This window comes from Lemur catta, chromosome 6 (assembly GCF_020740605.2).
Source record: "Lemur catta isolate mLemCat1 chromosome 6, mLemCat1.pri, whole genome shotgun sequence".
Classification (NCBI taxonomy): domain Eukaryota; kingdom Metazoa; phylum Chordata; class Mammalia; order Primates; family Lemuridae; genus Lemur; species Lemur catta.
The window spans coordinates 86,403,559-86,429,864 of record NC_059133.1 but is presented as its reverse complement, the minus strand read 5'-3'; the positions used below and the strand labels follow the sequence as shown (position 1 = coordinate 86,429,864).

The 26,306-nt window shown below is 32.7% G+C and overlaps 1 protein-coding gene and 2 non-coding genes across 10 annotated transcripts in view; 2 read left to right on the top strand and 1 right to left on the bottom strand.

Moving 5' to 3' along the window:
- The window catches only part of LOC123639976 (activating transcription factor 7 interacting protein), a 122,851-nt gene that overhangs the window by 21,221 nt on the left and 75,324 nt on the right, over nt 1-26,306 (top strand). For 2 of the 8 annotated variants that reach the window (XM_045554283.1, XM_045554285.1), the window contains exon 3: nt 3,757-3,882. The exons of the other annotated variants lie outside the window; for them this stretch is intronic. The gene's annotated coding sequence lies outside the window, so the exon portion shown is untranslated. The remainder of the gene's footprint in view (nt 1-3,756; nt 3,883-26,306) is intronic. 8 annotated transcript variants of the gene reach the window in all.
- LOC123640872 lies at nt 22,178-22,282 on the top strand. The gene has a single exon (XR_006736112.1). It is a non-coding gene; the product is annotated as a U6 spliceosomal RNA (small nuclear RNA).
- Nucleotides 26,107-26,168, bottom strand: LOC123640896. Its single transcript, XR_006736130.1, has one exon. It is a non-coding gene; the product is annotated as a U7 small nuclear RNA (small nuclear RNA).

The window sequence follows — 26,306 nt, the reverse complement described above, 5'->3', positions numbered from 1 at the left end:
ATTCAAATAAGTGATTTGTAATTGCTCAGGTTAGAATTTTCACAAAGTGTTGTCTGTGGGTGATTTGTAACTGTTTGTGAATAAGGAAATGGTGATAACAGTGCTAATTGTCTCTGTTAATCTTTATGAGTTTAATGAAAGAGGGAATTTAACAGTAGAGATCTGAGTTGATTCTGCATCTGCCTGAAGGTGATCTGTCTTCTGAAATAAGCCAGATACAACTAACTGCCAGAACTATCTGACCTGGTGCTTTCCTTTGCTGGATATAGTACTATCTGTACCATGACGTGCATAATGGAAAGCATTAGAATAAAAGTCAAGAATTTCAACTCTGGCATTGTTATTAAAGTAATTGTATAGTTTGGATAAATTACGTAACCTCTTTGTGCCATTCCCTGACCATTAAATGAGAGAGGTGGTTTGACTAGATAAGGAGTCAGAAAAGAACACCAACTTTGGTGTCAAACAGTCAGGGTGAATCCATATTCTTCCACTCACTAGTTAGAGGTCATGTGAAAAAATGGATATATAGTACGTGAAAATACAATGCCTATTTATAGGTAAGTGTTCAGAAATTCTTCAGTATTATTTTGATGGGATTGAAACAAGTTACCTATTTTTAGAACCTCAGTTTTTCGTATTTTTAAAATGGGGATTTGGAATGGCTGGATACTATAGAAAAAAAATAAAATGGGGATAATGTTTATCATACAGAGTTAATATTGGCATTTAAATGAAGGTGACAAATATACAGTGACTAATACAGGGTGTGTAACAAATAAGTTTGAGTTAAATATTGGTTGTTTTTTCCTCTAGCACAGATATTTTTTCTTTTTCTTTTCTTTTTAAAATCATTATTTCTGGAAGAATGAACTTGGGGAGAAATCTGGGCTACTGGATACTTTAGAAAAGGATCTTTAGGGAGAGGGGGTTGTTAGAGAGGCCTGGCTGATGTTCAGTAGAAATGCCAGAGAGCAAGGTATTTAGAATCTCAAAGTAAAGACTTTGAAGTGTCAAAGGGGACAAAACAAGAATTTTTATTTGTGCTAAGGCAGCATGGTAGAAAGAAAACAAAAATTGACTGTGAATTGATCAATGGACTCAACAAATTTAACAAGCATTTATTGTGCACTTATTATTTGCCAGGTGCTGTTTTGTTGCTTGGCATACAAAACCCCTGCCCTCATGGAGTTTACATTTGTGGAGAGAGTGGGAAGACACAGACAATAAATAATAGAGATGGTTGCAAATACCAAAGGATTGTGTATACTGGGGGGTAGGGTAGAATAGGTAGCCAAAAGCTAGATAAGCATTCCTCAAAATGTGGCGAGTGGTAAGTCTAAGAACTATTTGTTTCTGATCCTCCATGAGATAAAAACTGAAATCGAGAGTGTCTAGAAATTTTTGTATCAATCTGATAAAGCAATTTTGTCATTTGAATCAAATAATAAAATAATTGAGGCTCATAATTTTTATGCCTTTTTTAAATTTCCTTTTTCAAGTAATTCATTTTCATTGTATTTTACAAAAGTATTATATTTTATAAAAGTAGTGGATTGGAAATATAACACTAGATTTTTAATGTTATTCATTTGAGAAGTAGTGAGCTAGATCAACAATTTCCATTGTTGGTACTTTTAGTAAGCAGGTTGTAGAGATTTTGAGTTTCTTTTGATTAATTAGTTTGCTGTCAGATAATTAGCTTTCAGGGCTTTTAAAAATAATTAAATACTTGTTATTTACATTGTATTTTGTGTTAGACTAAATGATTTTAGGTCCTTTGATTTTCTACTAAAATTTCCTACTTTTATGCAGAGTAGATTCCATGATACAAGTAGGAAGAGAGACAGAGGAAGCATCCAAATATTTAAAACTTATAAAGAATATAATACTTAGATGATTTCTAAGGTTTCTTTCTCAACTCTGAAATTTTATGATCAGTACATGGTACATAGAAAGCTCTTTTGATATAAGACCTTTCTTCCCATCAAGTGTTAATTTATATAGCATATACTACGTGAATTATATTTGCCCCTGTCACTTCATTTGCTGCTGGTGGGGCACAGATCCTGAGAAAAGAACATAGTTGTTTGAGGAAGTCTGTCAAACCTAGGTAACATTATTATCTATATATTCGAAGTCTACTGTTTGCTATAGCTTTATCATGCCCCTCATTTAGAGCCCCATTATCTTTATATATAGTAAGGGTAACTTAAGAAGTATGTTTTAAAACAGCTGGAAATAAGATAAAAATAAGAAACACTTTGGATAACCCGTAGTTAGCATTTTAAAAACATCTTCATTTTGTTATCATTTCAGATACAGCACTAAAATAGTTTCTGGATAGTTATTGGAAAATACAATTTAATATATCTATACTCCTAACAAAATAAGTGGAAAAATAGCAGTGGAGGTGTAGAAGAATGTATTAGTAGATCATAAAGTAAAAAAATTTAAAAGAATATATTAGTACGTCATAAAGTAACTAAAAATATTTAAACAAAAGACCTCATAGATAATAATTAACCTCTCGCCCAGTCAGATCTGGCCAATAAAAACAATACATGAATGATATAGTTTCGAAAAGAATGTGGCACTGACAGAATGTGTTCTTCTGAAGATATTTGTAATTTAACATGCCTAGGTTTTGATACTGAGCATGTGCTTTCATAATATTACCTAGTGATAAATGTAAATGTGTTGAATTATTTAACCATCATAATAGTGATACCTGAAGATGCACAAATCTTATTATTTGGTGAAATGTTAGACAATATAGTTCTAAGACCAAATCTATTTAAAGATATTTACTGTTAATTAATTGACAAAATTTGAAAGGTAGTTGTAGAGTAGCATGAGAATAGCTTCTAAGTAATGTGAGTTGTAATTTGTATTTTTAATGATTGTTAAGAACAGCAACCATTGCATTTATGTAATAGTATTGGTCTATGCCACAAGTAAGCGAAGGCTTTTGAATATCTCTGGGGGTTAAAAATATTTTTTCGTGTGGTGGGAGTGGAATTTCAGTTATATAACAATTATGTTAATTTTCTCTTATTACCTGGATTTGAATTATATCAGTAAATAGATAACTAGATATATTCTAGAACCAGTCAGTGCATGTTGGGGAGCAAATGGGGAGGGTTTACTCAGCAGTACTCTCCTTTAGTTTGGTCATGAAAAGAGAATTGCTTTATGTAAATTGTTCTTACTGGCGCCAGCTAGCTGTAACTGCAGTCTGGCTGTGCTACGGCAGCAAATAATATGTGTCGTGGATTTTCTGTTTGGAATGTATAAGAATTCAGCCTTTTGGACTGAAAGAACAGAGTTGATGCATTAGAATAGGAGTAGTGAGACCACAATTGACAGTGAATATGTGGGATAGTGAGAGGCTATAAGCCTTTTAAGCTTAGTTCTGCTTTTATAGATTTATACCTATTGATGCTATTGGGTAATGTGGGAGGTACTTAACTGCACACAGTTGCTGCAGACCTAATAGTTGGCAGCATAGAAAGCAGTACAAAGAATTCTGATTCTAGGCATTTTCACTTGAAACAGTTATTTTGAAGATATACTTTATGTGTTCTGTGAGCTTCATTGACATACTGTCTTGACGTTTTCTGGCTTTTGTGGCTAATGGGATGTTTGCTGCACAAACTACACAACAGATGTAAACCACTGTTTGAAAGGAATTTTAATATGTAGCCAACCTACTGTATTCCTGTTTCTTTTTTTTATGAATATGAACCAAACAAGAAATTTAGACTCAAGAAGGCTGACCTAGAAGTCTGCATTAAGCTTTTAATGTTTATACAAATGAATTAAATAGCAGTGGTTTACAGAAGAGGAAGTCCTTTTCACAGTATCAAGCGCTGCCCACAGGTAAGAGATTCAGGTCCTTTTTCTGTGACACCCCCCTAACTCCCAGGCTTTATATTTCTCTCTCACCATTGACAAGTTTTAAAAAATTTGTTTGTTTTTAGTTCTAGTGCTAACAAGATTGGTAGGTCTTTTAATGTTACTATTCAGGAGATTTTGAATGCCATATTTTGATTTGGTCTTTTAAAAAAATGTCATTTTTATTTTCTCAAATTTTCTCGCATCTGAATTGAAATGAACTAGCAGTAGGCTTCATATATGAATATTACTCATGCATACAATATGTTCATATTACATAGAAATCAGTTGTAGGTCTTTTTTCATTATAGTCTGTTACTATATTCTCAGTTGTAGTGACACCAACTGGTACGTGCAGAGATGACATTTTGTAACCTTACCTAACTATAAAGTTTTAATTTAAATTTACCACTTTGAATTCACCATTACAAATCATAGTGCTTATGCTTTTACTTTTGGCTCATTGACATTAGATAATTTGAATTTATACATGTAACATGGTCAAGTTTTCTGGTTCTAGTCTTATTCTTCCCATTTCCACATATTTAAACTTATTACCATTTTAACAAAGTGAATTGAAAGAGTCTAAAATGAATTTGTTAATCAGGAATTCCATTGACTCTACTATTTTATTTCTTAAAATGGGTTAAGGGTATACAGGCACTTGTTATTCTTTTTTGTATGCCTGAAATATTGTATACAGAAAAACAAAATCCCATTGAAATAAAAATAAAGCACTATATAAGATAAAGAATATATTACCACTACTGTGAAGATGTGAGGGTATATGCTTATAAAGAAATGCAAGTATGTGTGTTCATTCATATCAGTATGGCCAGAGATGAAATAAATTACTGATTGATGTAAGAAGGGGGAATGGATGTGAGGAGTTGAGTGAGTAGGATAAAGTGAAGAGTGGTAGTGAGGTTAGTTTAGAGAAGTGGAAGAAAGGAATTATGTTAGCTCTTTGCTTTTTACCTTCCTCTTTAGAAGTTAAGCAGCAGCCTCTTTCTGCAATCTTAAAGTGTTGGTTTTAGGTGGGACTTCCAGTTCTCTAACGTCTGAAAGGCAATCGGTCATTTATTACTACATGATGTGTACTTTAAAACTGGGGCCAGATATGATAGAAGCTGTACTCCATGTTCAGGGACACATGCCGTTGTTACTTGTTGCCTTTTGACAATGTTGCTTGGATTTAAAAAAAATTGTGTTAATGTGTATTCTATTAAACTGTAGAAATTTGTATGTTTTTGTGTGTTTTATCTCAGTAAACCATTTTACTATGATTGGTAAATGGTGATAGTAGAAAGAAATCAATTTTGCTTAATGTGTTTGAGGTCATGCTTCTCTCATGTATGTGTGCAGGACATACATGTCTGAAAACAGTTGGGAAATGGTTTTCGAAACTTCTCTTGAGCCATTATATTGTTTGGAAGAATGTTGGGCTGGGAAGATAGTTGAGATGGACTGGTTTTTACATATAGAAAAAAAGAAAAGGAGTTGTTAGACCAAAACAGGAATTTATTGAATGCTGTTAGATGAGGGTCATAGCAAAGAAAGATGAGGGAAAGTAGGACAGAGGTGTATTTTGTATATAGACAAACCTAAAAAGAAGCATGTAGGATAAAGATAAAAGTCAGGAGGATAAAGGTGTATAATCTTTGAGACTATTGAAGTTGAGTGCAAGTGATCCAAATTTGGGGGTTAAAAGTTTTTAGTTTTTATATTACTGTTAGATAATAAAATTTATTTAGCAAGTAATGTATTATCACAAAATCTCTGAAATGAAATAAATCTAAGTGGTCAGTAGTTCCAGTATTGCACTTTGCACAGGAATCTACTGTTTGATATTCCTGACAGGTAATTATCTAGTTTCTGCTTCAACATTTCTACTGACAGAAGCGAGAGTCTATAATTTCTTAAGGCAGTTTCTTCTTTTGTTGGGCGTCTGAACAAATTAACGTTTGTTGATTTTGAGATGAAGTTGCCTTTCATTATTTTTATTTTTGCCTCCTATAGCCCCTCACATCTGTCTATCTGTATCTCATTCTCTTTTTCTGTATCTGTATGTCTTTTACGTGACAGATTTGTACTATTTAAAGAAAGCCCATTAAAATTTCTTTGTTTTCTAGGCTAAATATCCTCCATTTTTTCCAGTTATTTTTCTTAAAACATATTCCAGATTAGCATGTTCATCCTCTCATTCTACAGTGATTAAAACTTCAGAGTCACTCCTTGCTATACATTCTAAGAAGTAACAATTAAAAAAAAAGTCCTTCTTTATCTGTTATGCTCAGAACCAAACATAATACTTTAAAAATATCCTCCTTCTCCTTGACTATATGCTTGTTCTGCAGTTTAACTTTGCATTAACATTTTTGGCAGCCATCTTGTGCAGTTGAGTTTTTTTGAGTTTGCAGTGAGTTAAAATCCCTCGGTCTTTTCTTTATATTCCATTGATAAACTTTAATATACTTGAATATTTGAACCAAGTATATTATATTTATAGTTATAGCTCCTTCATAATTTCTAATAGTGTTTGTTTATTATGCTTTCTCTGGATCTTCCTTGCTAAATTTCCCCCATTTTTTGTTTTGTTTTTTTGACAGAGGATCTTGCTCTGTCACCTGCGCTAGAGTGCAATGGTATGATCATAGCTCAGTACAACCTCAAACTCCTGGGCTCAAGTGACCCTCCTGGTTCAGCCTCTTGAGTAGTTAGATTTACAGACAACCACTGCCACGACCTGCTAATTAAAAAAATTTTTTGTATAGATGAGGGTCTTGCTATGTTGCCCAGGCTGGTCTCAAACTCCTGGGCTCAAGCAGTTCTCCTGCCTTGGCCTGCCAAAATTCTAGGATTACAGATGTGAGCCACTGTGCCTGGCCTAAATTTCCCCCATTTTAATAGTCTTTTCAAAGAACTAATTTTTGGTTTCATTGATTGCTTACTATTTTGTTGAGTCTTCTCTTCTAATTTTCTTTTATTATATATTTCCTTGCTTTGGGATTATACTTTTCTGCCTTAACTAGTGTTTTTGACTTTGTGTTTTTTTGTTAAGATGTGTATTTGAGACTATCAGTTTTCATCTGAGTATTATTTTAGTTGAATTCCCTAGATTGTACTCTGTTAGTGCTTTGTTGTTACTATTTTACCACTGATTTCTGCCTTAATCCAAAAGGTTTAAAAAAAAAATTTTTTTTAATTTATAGGGAGACAACTTTCTCTCATCTTTTTGGTATATCTAACTTTATTACATTATGGCCAGAGAGTATGGCCTTGTGTGATTTTTTTTTTTTTTTTTTTTTGGTCTTTGAGTTTATTAAGATTTTCTTATCATCATATACATGGTCAGTATTAATGTATGTGGGATGTATTTGTGAAAAATTTATATTTTGGGTTTATTGAGTATATACAATATTTATTTTTTATTATTCTAAATGTTATTTGGAACGTGCATTCTTTATTACTTTTCTTTATCTGAAGATTTTAGAAAGAGGCATGTTTATCTCTGATTGTAGGTTTATTAGTTTCCTCCTGAATTCTTTAAACCTGTTTTTGCTTTATGTGATTTTAAGTGATATTATTTAGATGCATCAAAGATACACATTTCTAGTGGATTGCACCTTTTATCAGTGGGAAATATCTTTTTTTTGTCCCATTACTTGATTTTCAATTTGAATTCTTTTTTATATGTTCTATATAGATTTTATATATATACCCCTACCCTCTTTTTGGGTTAGCATTTGCCTAGTACATCATTTTTTATCCCTCAATTTTCAACCTTTCTATGCTACTTTATTATGTGTCTCTTGTTTGTCATGCATATATAATGACATTTTTGTCATTTGACCCATCTTGAAACTTGCCATGTTTTTCCCTGATTGATAGTTTTCTTTATTTCTGCCACATAGTCTGCAAACTCTAAATCTGCTAACTCCTACATTGTAAGTATCTGGGACAGATAACATATTTATAATAAAGATGATTGAGCCTCAATTATTTTAGCCTGTCCATGAGTTTTTCTTATATTTTGGAGCTTTGCTGGTTTACTTATCTGAGTTCCTTCTTGGGATCTTTTGCTGTTTTGTACCTGTAATATATCTTCATGTAATTATTTTAGCGAGGGTGTCTTTTCTCTGTCTTTGCTCAGAATTAATATCTTTATTTCTCCATCCTTGCTGATTGCTAGTTTAGCTGGCAATAGAATTCCAGGGTAAAAATAACTTTTGCCCTGAACTTTGAGGGTATTTGTCATTTTCCTTTAGCATTCAGTATTGCTGATGACAAGTCTGATGTCAGTTTAGTTCTTATTCCTTTGTAGTTAAATGACTTTTTTTTTACTCTCTCCTAAATTACTAATATTTCCTCATACTGGCTTTCTGAAATCTTACATCTAGGTGTCAAAAATTTTTATTTTGCTTTTTTTAATTTAGTCTGTTTTGGTATTCAGTAGTCCTTTATTATTAGAAAACTTGTACATTTTTTTCAGCTCTCTGAATTTTTTTAATCTTTCCTCTCCTTTTTTTCTTGGTTCTTTTTTTCTAAAATTCCTCTTATGTGAAAGTTGTCACTTCTAAGTATATCCCCCATGTCCCTTAGCTTGTATGTTCTTCCTTTGTATAACAGGAGAGAACCTCTGGTCTCGATTAACTTGGTCACTACAACTGTGTTCATATAGTTCATACAGCTCATATTTTGAATTTCTAAGATTTCAGATTGATTTCTTTTTATATCTACTCGTTATTGTGGGCGAAATAGGATCTCACACACTTTGAGGATTTTTTAAATATACTATTTTAAAATGTCTTGTGTTCATTCTACACTAACTACTAATTTGCTAGTGCTTTTGTGGGCTTTGGCAACCTAATCTTTTTCTTTTTTGGGGGTTCTTGTTTATATTTTTTCTGTGTTTGAGATTTCCTGTTTTACTTTAGTTGGATGCAAATGATTCAGGTGATTATGGGGGATGGGGGATGGGGAAGTGATACTTGATTGATGTACATGGGATATGCTGGTAATTTGTCATTTTGTTGTTTGGATGGTAGCTTCCTTGTCTTTTCTGAGGCATAGTATTTGTGTCAGTCATTTCCCTGTTTACATTCATAAACGACACTGCTGCCTTGGCCTAGCACTAGCATGGAAGAGAGAAAGTCTGATGAATTTAACTGTTCAAACACAAATTATATGAATGTTTTCATGTGACGATTTAAGCTGGCATATCAGGTCTAAGCGAAAGGCTATATTTATATCTCCTTGTCTTTGCACAGTGAGCTGCTTTAACTAGTTTGACATTTATCCTTCTAGACTTTAAAAATATCATTTGGGTGCCTATGTACATGTTTAGATTTTTTTGTGTATTTTAAAATGTAATGGCATAAAAACAGGAAACATTTATTGACTGCTTATATAACTACTTTCTATTTATGTCATTTAATTCCCATAACATTTCTATTAGGACAGCATCAGTTTCATAGATGAGGATACCGAGGAAAGGAGAGAGGATATATATGTCTTGGACAGGTAACTTAACCAGGAAACAATAGTATTGGTGTTTAAAAAGACATGTCTAGCCCCAGAGTTTGCACTATTAATTGCTAAGAGTGGTGCCATGATTTTTTTTTTGTACATGTAATATTTTTTATTTCTCAGAAAGAGATCTACCACATTTAAAAAAACTCCTTAGTGTTCTTTAGTGTGGATGCTCCAGTAGGTTTTTAAAACTTTTCTCTTAGTGATAGATATTAAGTTTTTTCATGTTTTTTCATTTTTTGCTATTACGGTGCAGCAGTGGGCATCTTGATACATTCTCTTGTAAAACATGCTAGTATATCTTAAGATAGATGCCTTAAAGTGCCTTTGATGTATCAGAGTGATGAACAGTTCCTGCTTTTCTGCCCTTAAAAATCGTTGTGACAGTTAACTCTTCTACTACCAGTGTGTGAAACTACTCACTTCTGTACATTAACGCTAACCACAAATAGCTGCCAATCTGATGTATAAAAATGTATTTTCTCTTTTTTGTTTTGTCTTTCTCTGATTATTAGTGAAGTTGAATGTCTTTTCTTATATTTGTTGTTTATGAATTGTCTTTTGCTGTTTCTTTATTTTTCTTTTGAATTATTTTTTTATTCACTGATAGATGTTCTTTTTTTTTCTGGATACTAATCCTAGATCATTATGCCTTTTGTTTTTCCAAGTATTTCTCAAAATTTGTGGTTATCTGGAGTAATTTTTGTGCCTTTGAAATTTTCCATTATTTTATATCTAGTCTGTTTGATACTGTACTCGTATACTCAACTGCTGTTTTGATCCATTCTCAATCGTTCATTTCAAAATCCATTTCTTCCTTATCGTGATACTTTCTCTGTCATATATTACATTCTTTTATTGTTTTTCTTTGTCTTTTGGATAATTATTCTATTGTACTCAATTTTAAAATGCTTATGTTAATTTTTGCTCTGTCATGTGCTGTCACATATGAGAGGACAAACATCATCATTTTTCATTACTTTTGATTTCAATTTTTTTCCTATTTTTAGCATTTTTTTCTCTTATAGATTAAAGTTTGTCATGTTACAGAATATGTAAGTGAAGTTTCGTTAGAATTGCTTTTAATAAATTTTATCCAGTAAGTTCAGATCCTAGCTAGGCAAAAAAGAAAAAAAATTTATCCAGGAAGAACTGATTTTTTTTTTTTTTACATTGAGTCTTAGCTCTAATATTTTATAAAAGAACTCTAATATTTAGCATATTTTCTTCTGTGAATTTTTTTCATATCAACGGTTCTAGATGCCTTTTTCTTGCAATTCTGAATGTTTTCTTTATTACATCTCCTGTTTGAGCTCTTACTACTTTGGTCCAGATTTCTGTAACAGTCTTGAATATGGTATCACAGTCTTTGTTTTTGTCTTTAATAGAAATGCCTATGGCACTTTACCACTACATATGAAGTTTCCTGTTGGTTTGAAGTGATTTTTATCAGGTTAAGGAGCAATTTATGTTTTTAATTTTTATTTTCATCAGTGGATACTGAAAGACATTTCGTGCCTTTTCAATTTCTGTTGAAAAATGAGTTAATTTTTGTAACTCTTTGTGGTTGTCAATAAGTTTCCTAATACACCTATTTTTTAAGTTATGAGAGATGCTTAAAATTGAAAAACAGTACTATTTGGGTTGAAAAGTTATTTTTTAGTAGTTAACCAGGCATATGAGGATAAAGGAATTTGACGAAAATATATGGTTTGTCCCCTGGCCTTAAAGATCTCACAGTCACAGCCAGTTCCCCCAAACTGCTCTCCTAGTCTCTCTTAAGTGTTGTTCTTTGCCCAATATGTATATTGTATATTGAATTGATTGTTGTGCTGTTGACAGTGATGTGGCTTATTGAATTTTTTTCTGTTTATGGTAACATAGCTTCAGAGTCTTTATCTCAATATATGAAGTATGATAAAAAATTTAGAAGAGAAATACAGTATTTGGAAATACCAAATAAGGTCCTAGATCTAAATTTGTGAACCCTTGAAAGAGCTTAGTTATCTGTATACCAGGTAGCTTATTGCATTTATCACTGAATTTCCTTGTGAGTTTTTTTCCTTTTTTTCCCCCCTTTCCCCCCCTCTCCTCCCTATCCTCTCCCCCTCCCCCTCCTCTACCACCTTCTTGTTCTTTTTTAAATTCTGGAGGCTCTAGGCTCAGTTAAATAATATTTTCATGTGGCAGATAGCCAGTTTTCCAATAGCCCTGAACTCAGCATGCTGCTGTTGCTTAGCAACTACTTGTGAAGTCTTGTGACTATAACTGAATTATAAATAGGGTTATGAGCAGAAGTGCAATTGAAATTGAGATTGGAAAGAAAGGCATACTTTTCCTCCCCCATTTGTATTGAGTGATTTTTTTTTTTTTAATGTAGTGTCAGTTTTCAGAAATCTGGCTCATAAAAATTGGGAATACTAACCCGATCAGGAAGACAACAGCTCTGTAGAGGTCTTGTTTGTAATTACACATTTGAAAGCATTTTTTTGATTACTAGGATTAAACAGTCTGTAATGGAGACATGACAGTTCATTGAAATTAGAGAACTAATTTTCGTGGTCATACATGTAGAAAAATATCCGTACATTGTATTACTGCCTATATTTCTCTTCTACAGGCATATTCAAATCTACATGAAGTAACACTTATTATTAGACTATATTTTTATACTTTTAGTCACATCATTTCTTTGGCTTTGCTTAAAAATTGTCCTATGATAATGACCATGTAGGCATTCGATGAATATTGAATACATGAGTAAATTCATCTGTCTTTATCATTGTTTAAAGAGCAGTGCATTTTGGGGTGTAATTTATTAAAATGTTATTAGGGAACCAAAACTTGAAGCATTCTTTAAAGTCTTCTGATTTTTCTATATTTCTGATGGAAAACTTTAGACCTACAGATGTTAAATGATTTGCCTAAGATCTCTCACACCTAGTCTGTCTTTTTTTTTTTTTTGGCATCTGTCTCTCTTGTGGATACATATTTTATATCTCTCTTTTTTTGCACTCATATTTCATCAGTTTACACAAAATTTAATTGAATTCTGTAATTTGTAATAAAAATGTACAACTGAATTCAGTAACAAGCACAGCTCATGGACAGGTTTACCTGAGAGCTGAAGAATGTGAACTATCAGTATTTATGGGTATCAGTCAATGCATTTGTAGAATTGATGGAGAACATTGGCTCATTTGGTATGATAATTAGGAGGAGAGGTTAAGAGAATTTTCAAATATAGTATTTCTTGGTCAGATCTCTACAGAAGTTTTTAGGTTCTAAAAGATAAAACTAAGTGGTAATTCTTGGTTTTGGATAAAAGAAACTGTATTTTCTTAAAATACATTATAAACTTTTGATAATACCTTCTAATGGCACAACCTATGAAACTAAGCCAATTACAAGCATTTGCCAGAAATAAGGAGATTGTATTCTTGCATTGTTGCTAGAAAAATTTTAGAGTACGAACATAATTTTTTTCTTTTGTTCCCAGAGGAGATGCTGGTCTCTTCTTTGTTGTATGCCCAGTAGAGATCTTGCTATCAAAAGCATTTTTTTTTTTTGGAAGGTCTACCTTAAGAAAGATGTAGACTTATAAACAGAATTGGCTGGCAAAGTTGTGGTAAAAATAATTTTAATTAGATTTTCAAGGAGGGATAACCAGCAATATCGCTCTGGTATAGAAAAGAAAAATAGTTGGTACAAAGAGGAATTTAAATTTCCTCCAGAATCTGGAAGAGGATTAAGGTTCTTTCTTTAGTTATGTTTGTTACTAAAGTTAGACCTCTGTACACAAAGGTTAGGGCCTCAAAACATCTGGCTCTCAGCTGTCATTTTAAACTCCTGTGAGGTTTTTATTTTATTTTTTTAGTGTGGGGAAGAGTAGGAGGGGGGAGAAGAGAATAGGGATTCAGGATGATATTCCTGGAACTCTCTAAATTTCCCTAGGGCATTTTAGTTACTTATACTAATTGTTCTAACGTGCCCTGATTATTCACTTCCCCACAAATTCTGATTGGTATGTGATATGTGACTACTTGAATATTGTTCTGCAAACATCATGCTTTTTCATTTTTTGGGGAAACAAAACTGGCCAATATAAGCAAAAAAATTTTTTAAAAAGCATTATAATGCTTTAAATACTACTTAAGAAAATATGAAGTGCTGAGACTTATATTTAAGGTGATATTTGATATCTGGGATTATCAAAGAATTTTTCTCACCTGTAGTGCTTGTTAGCAATATTTGGTATATTTATTTGTGATATACTTTCCTACTAATTGTAACTCATAGGTTGATTCCTATTGTTTTCTTTTGTGATGAGGATAATAGTTTATTTTTTCAGATAAGTAAACAAGATTTATATAAATACAAGATTTAAGATATTTTAAGGATGTAAATACAGTTGAAGTAGATTCTAGATGTTCATCACATATGAATGTAACATTAAGGGAAAAAAAGCTACTTTTCGTGTAGACCAATGTTTAAAATAACAACATTTATGTTTTTAAAAGCTTGGTTAAGGGGCGGGCGCGGTGGCTCATGCCTGTAATCCTAGCACTCTGGGAGGCCGAGGCGGGTGGATCGCTCGAGGTCAGGAGTTCGAGACCAGCCTGAGAAAGAGCGAGAACCCGGCCCCCCCCCCCCCGTCTCTACTAAAAAAAAAAAATAGAAAGAAATTATCTGGCCAACTAAAAATATATATAGAAAAAATTAGCTGGGCATGGTGGTGCATGCCTGTCGTCCCAGCTCCTCGGGAGGCTGAGGCAGAAGGATCACTTGAGCCCAGGAGTTTGAGGTTGCTGTGAGCTAGGCTGACGCCACGGCACTCACTCTAGCCCAGGCAACAGAGCGAGACTCTGTCTCAAAAAAAAAAAAAGCTTGGTTAAACTTAATTTTAAAACCTAGCCACTGTTAGATGTTTAGATTAAAAAGACTATTAGTCAGTGGGTTGATTATTTAATTTTTATCCTTCCTGTAGTGGAAATTTTATTACTTAAAACTGCTCTGTGTTCCTGTTTCTTTTTATTTTTTTTGAGACAAGGTCTTGCTTTGTCACCTGGGCTAGAGTGCAGTGATGTCATCATAGCTCATTGCAACCTTAGATTCCTGGGCTAAAGCGATTCTCCTGCCTCAGCCTCCTGATTAGCTGGGACTATAGGCTTAGAGACAGGAGTCCCATTCTTGCTCAGGCTGGTCTCTAACTCCTGGCCTCAAGCAATCCTCCTGCCTAGGCCTCCCAAATTACTAGGACTACAGGCATGAGCCTCTATGCCCAACCTGTATGTTTTAAAGACATTGTTTCCAAGCTTTACTCATGATCAGAATAGTCCATTACATATAATTTTCATATTAAGTGTTTAGACTTTCATAGTGTCATATATGTGAATTCATTTTGGATTTTAGATAACAAATAGTGACCAAAGAAAACATTTTATTTATTATTTTTCTTTTTTTTCCCTACTCCCTCCCTCCTCAAAGAAAACATTTTAAAATTAACTTATCATCTCATTAAAACACAATGGAGGATTTGATATAAGAAATGCATAGAACATGTATTTTAATAAATAACATTCGTTTTAACATTACTTGACTATTTAACCAGCCTTTCATTTCAGCAGTTATAATTTAAATTCTTGAAAGGTGTTCTTTTTTTCTTTTTGCTTTCTCTTTTGTTCTTTCTTTTTCATTTAATTTTTGATTCGGTAATTTCTTACTGGCCTATAATTGTCTTCATAAGTTATTATGTTAGACTGCACATTGTTTGACATCTTTAAAATCCACTCCAGAGTAAATTTGTAATGTACAAAGAAACATGCATATGAAGCATTTTTAGGTTGGAAAGTTAGAATGGTAAAAATACATTGTTATCTGAGTAACAGAATAAGAAATTTCAAGCATTGTCAACATTACCCCACTGTAGACAAAATTGGAAAATCAAAAATAGCAGTGTTGTACAGATTATTTGTTTGCATGTTTAAATTTTACTTGACACGAGCAATAAGATAATTTGTTTTTCTCACTGATAGAATTTTTTTAACTTGACTGAGAAAATAGTTATTGAATGCCTACTATGTTTAAGACACTATGTTGGGACAAGATTGTGTTAGAAAATGAATAAGGCGTGCTTCCTACCTTATTTAGAGCTCTGCTTTGATAAGTATTTAAATTTTGTGTTTTTAATACACACTAAACAATTTTTTAACGAATAAATCAACTTCCCAAATAATTGCAGGAAAAAAGTGCTAGAAAAAATGCAGCACTGTTCAGATTTTGAGATTTTAGAGAGCCTTGAACGTATCAGAACTATGATTCAGGTGCTTTATGATTCTCCTGAAAATAGAAAAACAATTAATATATAGGTATGGATGTACACACACACACGTGCAATTAAAATATAGACAATGGCATGTTACTTGAACACGGTCCATTTATTTACCTTAGCATTTCATTTTTCTTTAATTGGCACCTAATAAGAAAAGGTGTCAAATTAATATTTTAGGTCATGAAATGCAAGGCACATATTTTTTCCTCAAGAAAATAAAGTGTTTTAGTTGCTGGTTTTGCTCTTTTATGCACATATATTCTAGGATTCATACTAGCATATTGTTTCTATTTTTAGGCTGTTGCCAGGCAGATTTAAAATTTCTCCTCTTATGTGGTTGCCCAACTTCTAGTTTCCTGATTGGTTACGTGACCCTGCTTTCATTAGCCAACCACAGTGACTATGCAAATTGTATTTCAGTTTCTGTTGCTATGAAAGAACTGATAAGATGGCTGCAGGGGGCTCCCTTTGGGGTATGTTTTTTATTTTAAAGAGGGTTTTCATCATTATGTAGTGATAAGCAAATGTAGATTTCTTTTAAAGGGGTATTTTATATTTGAAATGGAAAATCAAACTAAGCAAGCTTTATAAGCCTGAAAAATGCCTCTCTTTTGTCAGATTTGATTAATTTTAATGGTGCTATGTTTTGCCTCTTCTAGGCAATGTATCAGTGGGTATGTTTTATTACTTTTTGTATGTAAACATGCCAGTGTATTAGTTTACATGTTTGTTAAAATGTCCTAGATTATTGTCTTTGCTTTCTAAAAGTTTTTTCACTTAAGAATTATGTTAGATGTCAGTTATATTTTATAGTGCATCATTCTTTTAGCCAATGTTTAGTAAGTGTATCCTATGTTCCCAACACTATGTAGCTCATTAATATTATACCAGAATACTTCTTCTTTTATTCTTTTGTGAAATGACTTTAGAAGCACATCATAATGTTATCATATTTAAGATATTTTCTGACATCAAACCTTTGATACTTAAAGTGTATTAATCTTATACAAGGTATGTGGTGAAAGGTGCCAAGTATTTCATTAAACAACATGTAAATGTAAGCATTAGAGTCCATTTATAATAATTATTACTAAAAGCGTACCTTTAAAGTACTGGCAAATACAGTAAATGGTGGCAAGATAAGTCATCTGAATAAAGACAGTATTGCTAAGATGTGTCAAAGCCATATGTAACTTTAGAAAGTTTAGGAAGTATACCTCATTTTAAAACAAATTTATCAGCATTAGTTACGTGGAACCTTTTGGTTATAGTACCGTCTTATAATAGAAGAGAATGTTTCTGTTTCCGTTGAGACTTTCTAGTCCTTCTGCTAAAAGATAGTTAATTGCATTTTCCATGTGTAGAAGACTTTACTAATATTTGTACTTGATGTATTCACCTGTATCATCCTCAGTACTACTTTTTGGCTTGTTTTATCTTGTCTGGGTAACTCATGCCAATTAGTAAAATCCTGCAAAATAAACATACTGTGAAATTATGTACCATTTAGGGCAGGGAAAAAGAGTAAGTGGCTTATCTAAGATGAGGACACAAGGGAACAAGGTTGGTGCTATTTAATGTATAATGGCTTTCATCGCTGTTATAATTACAGATATACTTTTTGGCCTAGAAATGTGAACTCTCTAAGGTGTAAACCAACATTCAGTTCTCTTAGTATAGTTGTTTTGTCCATGTTGGAAGTGTGACTCAGTAAACATTGTTAAGTTAAAAAGAAATGAAAAACAAACACTCAACTGAAGTTTCATTTTTTTTTAAATGTCAGGTTTACTGAGATACAATTTACATATTGTACCACTAACCTGTTAAAAGTGTACAATTCAGTGATTTGTAGCATATTCACAGAGCTGTGTAACCTTCACCATAATCAATGTTAGAACATTCTCATTACTCCATAAGGAAAGCCTGTACCTTTTAGTAGCCACCCTTTATTTCCTCCCAAACCCTCTAACCCTAGGCAATCACTAATATCTTTTCTGTCTCAATATATTTGCCTATTCTGGACATTTTATATACAGTAGTCTTTTTTTATCTGCGGTTTTCTTTTCTGCAGTTTTAGCTACTCACAGGCAACTACAGGTATATTACATAGAAAATTCCAAAAATAAATAATTCATAAATTTAAAATTCAGTGTAATTCTGATTAGCATGATAAAAATCTCATGCTGTCCTGCTCTGACCCACCCAGGATGTGAATCATCCTTTTGTCTAGCATGTTCAGTGTAACCACAAGTATATGCTATCCACTCATCAGTCACTTAGGTTATTAGATTGGCTGTTTGAGATATCACAGTGCTGTGTTCAAGTTCCATTTATTTTACTTAATAATGGCCCCAAAGAACAAGAGTAGTGATGTTGGCAATTTGGATATGCCAAAGAGAAGGAAGCTGTAAAGTGCTCCCGTTAAGTGTAAGGGTTAAAGTTCGTTTCCTTTTTTGAAGGAAAGGAAAAAAATCATATGCTGAGGTTGCTAAGATCTACCGTAAAAAGAATCTTCTGTTCACGAATTGGTGAATGGTATATTGTTGTAATTATTCTATTTTATTATGAGTTATTTTTAATATCTTACTGTGCCTAATTTGTATATTAAACTTTATCATAGATACGTATGTGTAGGAGAAAACATAGTGTATATAGAGTTTAGTACTGTCTACAGTTTCAGGCATCTCCTGTGTATAAAAGGGGACTGTAAGTGGAATCATTCAGTGTGTGGCCTTTTGTGACTAGCTTCTTTCACTCATTATGTTTTCAGGGTTCATTCATGTTGTAGCATGTATCAGTACTTCATTTCTTTTTGTGGTTGAATGATATTCCATTGTATGGATAATACCACATTTTATTTATCCATTCATCACTTGCTGGACATTTGGGTTGTTTTCAGTTTTGGGCCATTATGAGTAGTGCTTCTGTGAGGATTTGTATATGGGTTTTTGTTGTGTATATAGCTAGGAGTGAAATTGCTGGGTCATACGGCTACTCTAGGTTTAATATGTTGAGGAACTGCCTGTTTTCCAAAGCAGCTGCACCACTTTACAATCCCACAAGCCTTTTATGAAGGTTCCAGTTTCTCCACTTCCTTGCCAGTACTCGTACTTCTCTTTGATTATAGCTGTCCTGATGTGTATGAAGTGTTATTTCATTGTGGTTTTGATTTGCATTTCCCTGATAACTAACGCTATTGAGCATTTTTTCATGTTTATTACTATGTACTATTGGTTTATTGGTCTATTTGTGGAAATGTCTATTCAAGTCGTTTGCCAATTTTTAATTTGGGTTATTTGGTTTTTTATTATTGAGTTGTAACAGTTTTTGTATATTCTACACACAAGTCTCTTATTGGATATATGATATACAGATATTTTCTCCCAGTGTGTAATTTGTCTTTTCACTTTCTTAATGGTCTTTGTAGGACAAAAAAAGTTTAATTTTGATGATGTCCAGTTAAGCTGTTTTTTCTTATTTTATTTGTTCTCTTTGGGTCTTATCTTAGAAACACTTGCCTATTCCAAGGTCATGGAAGGTTTATGTCTGTGTTTCCTTCTAAGATTTTAGTTTTAGCTTTTAAATTTTGGTCTTTGATTCATTAGGAGTTACTTTTTGTATATGGCAAGAGATAGGGGTCAAACTTCATTCTTTTGCATGTGGCTATCTAGTCTTTCCAGCACTCATCGTAGAAAATGCTATTCTTTCCCCCGCTGAATGGTCTTGTAGACCTTATCAAAACAATTTACTGTAAATGTGAGGGTTTATTTCTATTCCATTGATCTATATGTCCATCCTTTTGCTAGTAGTACCACACTGTCTGAGTTACTGTAGCTTTGTAATAAGTTTTGAGAATGAGAAGTATGAGTCCTCCACTTTTATTTTTCTTTTTCAAGATTGTTTTGGTTATTCTGGGACCTTTGCATTTTCTTATGAATTTTGGAATCAGCTTGTGGATTTCTGCAAAGAAGCTAGCTGTGATTTTGATAGGGATTGTTTTGAATTTGTAGCTCAGTTGGAAGAGTATTGGCTTCTTAACAGTATTAGTCAAATTCTCAACAGACTGGTCAAATTGGGGAAGGACTATACTGTCAAGTCTCATTTGCTGAGTAGATAAGCCTTACCAATTATCTTAACTGACTTCTCCATTTTCAAAGAGACAGTGAAGAAAATTGTGGCAAAAACCATGTAGTTTGTTGCTCAATAGTCTGATAAAATGGTATCAAAATTTAGAGAATAAAATGCACAAAAAGGGTATCTATACTGATGAAAACATTGTGGTGCTGAATTAGGTATCTGTTTACCTTACCAAGTTAAAATTATTATCTGTGTAATGGATGATAGCAGCATGTTTATTGATTTATTACTTCAGATGGTATGTAAAGTTGAGTTTATATAAATTGTCAAATAAATGAGAACAGGATATGCCTTGGTTGTCTGACATATAATTGTTCCTTGATAAGCACCAGTTGCTTTTTCTCTTTTCAATATATATAGTTTAGTTAGTTAAAAGGTGGGCGGGTTATCAGGCATGCTTGGGAATAATAAACACCAAATTCAAGATTATGCTTATTATCTTTGCATTTAGGAGTCAGGGATAGAGGAGGAGTATGCTATTGTGTTATAAAGGGGACTTTATTTTTTATTTCTTAAAAAAAAATTTTTTTTAGAGACAGGGTCTTACTATGTTGCCAAGGCTGGTCTTAAACTCCTGGCCTCAAGCAATCCTCCCACTTCAGCCTCCCACAGTGCTGTGATTTCAGGTGTGAGCTACTGTACCTGGCCTATTTTTTTATTTCTGATATTTTAATTCTCATCTGAGTGTTGGGTACACAGATGTTCATTATATTAGACTTCATGTCTTACTCCATGTTTTTCATAATGAAAAAGAAATTGTAAAAGTGTCAGTGTAGCCAGACATTAATAAATAATACAAAATTTGAGCTAGAATGGAACTTAGCAAGAATTCTGTCTAACTTCTTCAGTTTTACGGTTGAGGAAACTGAAATCTAGAGAGTTAAAGTAATTTATCCAGTGTTGATTGCTGTGCAAATGTTAGAATGTGGAGTAAAACCCAGTTTTGTTAATCTAGAAGTCTTTCTGTTATGCTAAGCTTTTTATAATTATGTATTTTAAAGTGTGGTGGATTATATGATATTTCACAATTATTCTCTCTTTCTGCAAGAGGATTATATATCCTGCCTTTTGCCTTGTGACATGAAGTGGGAGCCTTTTGTTTCTCCACCCCGTTAATGACTATTAATAATTTGACTTTAGTCAATGGAATGTGAGTGAAAGTGATGTATACCATGTCTAATCATAAGCTTTAAAAGCCATTGTATATTGTATGACTGTCATACTTGTTTTTTCCACCTGCCACAGGACCTAGTCGCAGGGTAGGGACTGTTCCTTTCCAGCCTGATGTCCTACAATGAAGACGAATGTTCTTATTAGCCAATGAAATTTTGTGTTGTTTCTTTATTCTTCTTGTTACTGCATCACTACCTAGTGACATGTTAAGAACGTAAGCTCTCAAATTTTGCTCCTTAGGTTGGATAATTAAGAAAAGTAAGAGCTATTTCCTGGCATTTGTACTTATAAATCAACTTCTTATAAATCATTCTGGGTGGTTTAATTCACCCAAGCAAAATGTGAAAAATATGGTTGGACAGATGATTTCTTAAATTCTTGAAGAAATAAATACATAGTCTTCTGTAATTTGACTCCTTATCTGCATAGGCGGTGGTGGAGTTTGTTAAGCTATTGGTTAGGGCCCTAATGGATAATTAGCTAATTTTCTAAGGAGGTGTAATTTGATCAATATATCGTAAACTGGCATTTGTTGCATCAGGTCAGTTACTTTTAATTTGCCCTTATAACAGAATGATCCCAAAAATAGACTTAGAGAAGTGATTTTAAGGTATCTTACATTTTTTCATGTGGACCACCGTAGAACTTCTCAAAACATAGGAGTGAATGCAATAAGAAGTTAGACTGTAATGACTATTGTGGTGTTGATGTAATCAAAATTTCAAGGGCATGATTTACTTCTACCTTGTTCAAAGAATTGTTGGTAAAGCAAATTCCTTATTTCCTTTGTTGGTTATTTTTTAAAATTTAGTTTTGAGGATATTCCATTCCATATTTTGATATCTGAGCTAATATCAGTAGGTTTATTTATGATAGGTGAGGGGGGATAATTTGTGGAGGTATCACATATTATGATCACTCAGTAATTTACTCAATAATTGAATTTGTGAGTATTTGATAGATAAGGAACAGATTTCATCATTATTTTTTTTAAAACATGGCAGAATAGCTATTGACACTTCTTTTTTGCCAATCAAGAGACTCACAGCTAACAACACAACAATAAAAAATAATGCAAATAAAAAACAGTACAGTATAACAACTGTTGTGCTAGCTTCGGCAGCACATACACTAAAATTGGAACGATACAGAGAGCATGGCCCCTGCGCAAGGATGACACAAATTTTTTAATTAAAAAAAACTCAACTATTTACATAGCATTTACATTTATTAGGGATTATAAAGTAATTTAGAGGTGATTTAAAGTATACAGGAGGATATGTGCAGGTTACGTGTGAATACTACACCATTTTATATAAGGAACTTGAGCATCCTCAGATTTTGGTATCCATGGGGAGTCCTGGAACCAATCCCTCATGGATACTGAGGGACAACTGTATTTATGAAAAAAATTTAAAAATCTGTATTCTAAATTTGAGCAGGTAAGTGTCAAAGTGAGAGAGTCATTGCATTGTCAGGTTCACCAGTAAACAGCAAAGCAGATTATTAGCATGTATTGTGCAATACATTATTCTTTATGATTTTATTTTCAGGAGTATTACAGAATTCTCAAGCAAAATTTATTTGTGCAGAATAAAATCGTATAGTATTCAACTGAGAATGGGGTTCTTAAAGAAACTAGTAACAGAGTTGCATTTCTAATCATCAGCATAAAGTGATTTTTTAAGAGTAGGTCATTATTACTCAGTCTTATTGACTAATATTTAGTTAAGCCATTTAATGAAAACAAATTTGTATAAAATTATTTCTGGTATTCCATCATTCAGAAAAATGTTATACCAATGTCAGCTAACAGCATGAATATAATTGGGAGCAACTTTTTCAAAGATAGAAGTACCACATCTACTTAAATGGTTTTGCTTAATGTTTTCTAAGTATTTAGGTTTTATTTTTAAGTGTATTTCATCAGATATACATTACTTTGAATTAATATAGTGTTTGTGTTTGTATGCTTTTTGACTCAACAATCTTAGTACCTAATTAAGGCTGTTCTTGGAAAGCAGTACAGACCTTAATTATTTAATCAGAGAAATCCTACCATAGACCTGTTTTTCAAACAAAACTTCCGGGGTTATATTACTAATATGTTTCATTTTCATTGTTTACCTTTATTTTCACATCCTTTGGATTTTTGGTAGAGCACTTGCCCTCATCTGCTTCCCTTGTTGCTGGGCGAGGTTTGTGACGCTGATGTCTGATTGGTTTTAGGGAGCCATAGCTTTGAGCCAATCAGATGGTGAATTTCAGTTCTCTCACTGGACTGAAGCATTGAAGCAGCTGTTGATTTATTTTTCCTGTGGGGAGATTATATAACTAAGAGCATGGCTGCAGCAAGCTCCCTCTTGGGTATGTTTGAAAAATTACAAGGTTCATCTGTAATGAAGGGGGAAAAATGAGGTTTATTTTTTAAAACTTGTTAATAGGTAGTGGATTTGACAAAAAAAATATTCTGATCACAGATTTTCTCTTTATTTTGTGACACCTAAAGAACTATAGAATAATATAAGAATAATATCAATTTACATAAATATTTATTTTGTAATTCACGCCTTTGTTTTGTAGTTTCAAAAGGATAACTGATAATTTTTTTATAACCTGCTGCAAAAGGCAGTTAAGGGGAAAAGGATATATTAATTTTAATTGTACTTATACTATTCAATATAGGTTGTTAAGAATCAGACATTTTAATTTCACTGGATGAATTAAACTAAGTTAATTCAGTGCAGTAGACAACACAACACTATTTTTGTTTGTATAAAGTTATGAGTACAAGTGCAATTTTGTTACACATGTAGATTACATAGTGGTCAAGTCAGGGCTTTAGGGTGTCCATCACCCAATAACAGACTTTATACAAATTAATTTCTCATCATCTACCCCCTTTCATCACCTCACTATTCTGAATCTTCATTGCCTATCATTTTACTGTCTATATCCATATACATTTTTATAAATTTGTATAAACATTTTTTAGCACCCACTTATGAGTGAGAACATGGGATATGTGACTTTCTGCGTAACACAACACTTTGTAATGCTATCCCTAGTAATCCTTTGGGTCCAGAATACTGTTAATTTTTGGAATAGGAAATCTATAATAATAGTGGTAGGTGGGTATGAAGATAATTGTTAGTTATTCAGATTTAAGGCTTTGCTGGAGTTTTGATTATAAATGTTTTATAAATGTAAGGACTGCGGGGTTTTCTTTTACAAATTTACATTTGCGTTTTGCATTGTTTAGAAAAATATGTTCTTATATATTGTCAATGTTTGATTCATTTCCCAAGTAGGAAATTAACTTATATTTCTGGAAACATTCAAAAATATTTATTAAAGCAAGATAAAGTAACATAAAAGATATAAAAATATTCATTTATGTGTATAATATATTTAATGCATGTTGTATGGATTTAGGATTTTATGTAAACTGTTCTAGATTACTTATTTCAGACAAAGAACCACACTGAAGTATTACAAATACAGGTGTTTTTCTTTTTTCTTTTTCTTTTTTTTTTTTTAAACTATGTTTCTCTGACCTTATTGTCTTGTCTCCTGTTGCTGGGCAGGAATCAGAATGCTGGCTGCTGATTGGCTGAGTTTGTGAGCAGCTCTTGAACAGCCACTTAAATTCTTGAGCTTTTTGAGCAGGCAGATTTTAGGCTAAGACATAACAGCTTTCCTTTGTTTCTTTGCTATGATCTCTTTGCTAGAAAGAGGAGTGAAAGGAGTGGGTGGAGGGGGATGAAGCAGAAAAGAAAGTAGTGTTTTCACTTGTAGAAGAAGAGGCTCATTGGGCTTCCCTTAAAAATAATTTACCAAAAATTTAAAAAACATTTCTAAGGCATAGAGACTTTATTTGCAGGTAATACAGCCCTTCTCTGGTTATTTAAATTTAAATTCTTGTAGAAAAGATTTTATTAGTGATAATATTTCCCCACCCTGCCCCCCAATTCTTGAATCTGAATATATAATATATAGAGTAGAGACTTAAAAACATTTTTTAAAAGTCTTTTACTCATGAAAAAATACTTTCAGGAGAAACTAGTTCATCATGTTTTGCAGTTACTTCTAAATATGGCAGACATTTCTTGCTGTAAAATGCAAATGCTTTTTTCTGTGAAAATGAATTACAGTCATTTGAAAGCTTCATGATTCTAGTGTTGCCGTGTAAAAAGTGGTATTTATTTTGTAGAATTGTTTTATGAATGGCGTTGTAGCCCCAGACGGGAGAATTAAATATTTTATTCGGGTACTATAGCCATGGAGACTTGTTTGCAGGTAATATACACTTCTCTAATGTGTATCTTTCTTAAATATGCTTTGCTTATGCAAAATAGATTTCTAAGAGCAGACCGTTGATTGGCTTGCACAGATATGGCCGAACTAGTTTGAACTGGTTGTTCATGCTACTTCCTTACTGCTTTGTCTGTTTTTCATTACACTTAGAACACATAAAAGATCTGGTAAATGGCTGTAGTGTGCTCCCTTGTGGGTATGGGTGGTAGTTATTTTGTAATTCTTTTTACAGTATTTTATTATTACTGAATTTAATGGCAGCTTTGTTGCTAAAACCAGTTTGCTTTGGATTATATTTATTTATATTAAATGTTATTTGGTGGTAGCAATTTAATATTAAATGTGACTTTTACATGTTGGATTTTCTGATTCATATATGAAATACCAAAAATATTTAAGAGAAATTTGTCTCAGACTCTTTAGTTTATGCCTACAAACATTATCCTGAATATATATAGATGATGATGATAACATTTATTGAGTGCTTAAGTACATTCTAAGTGCTTAACATATAGAATCTCATTTAATCCTCACCACAACCTCTGTGACAATTACTGATGTTATTCTCCTTTTAAGGTAGCTGAAGCTAAGAAATTGAAATGTTAAGTAACTTGCCTAGTGTCACACAGTAAGTACCTGGAAAAGTTGGAATTCAAATCCATGAGTCTCTCCATAGTCTACGAGTTCATGCTTTTTTGGTGTTTTTTTTTTTTGCATGGGGTGGTCTTCTGGTGAGGACCAGAAAACCTGCTAGACAAATTCTAAAAGAGCGATAACACTAGAATTCATGCTCTTAATTGGATTACTAAAAGATATGAAAAAAATTTTTTTAAAGGAAGCTTACTTTTAATGCAGCTGGTGCCAGCTATTCATATCACATCTGAGAAATGTGTAACTTGTGAGATCAAAGCCCAAAAGA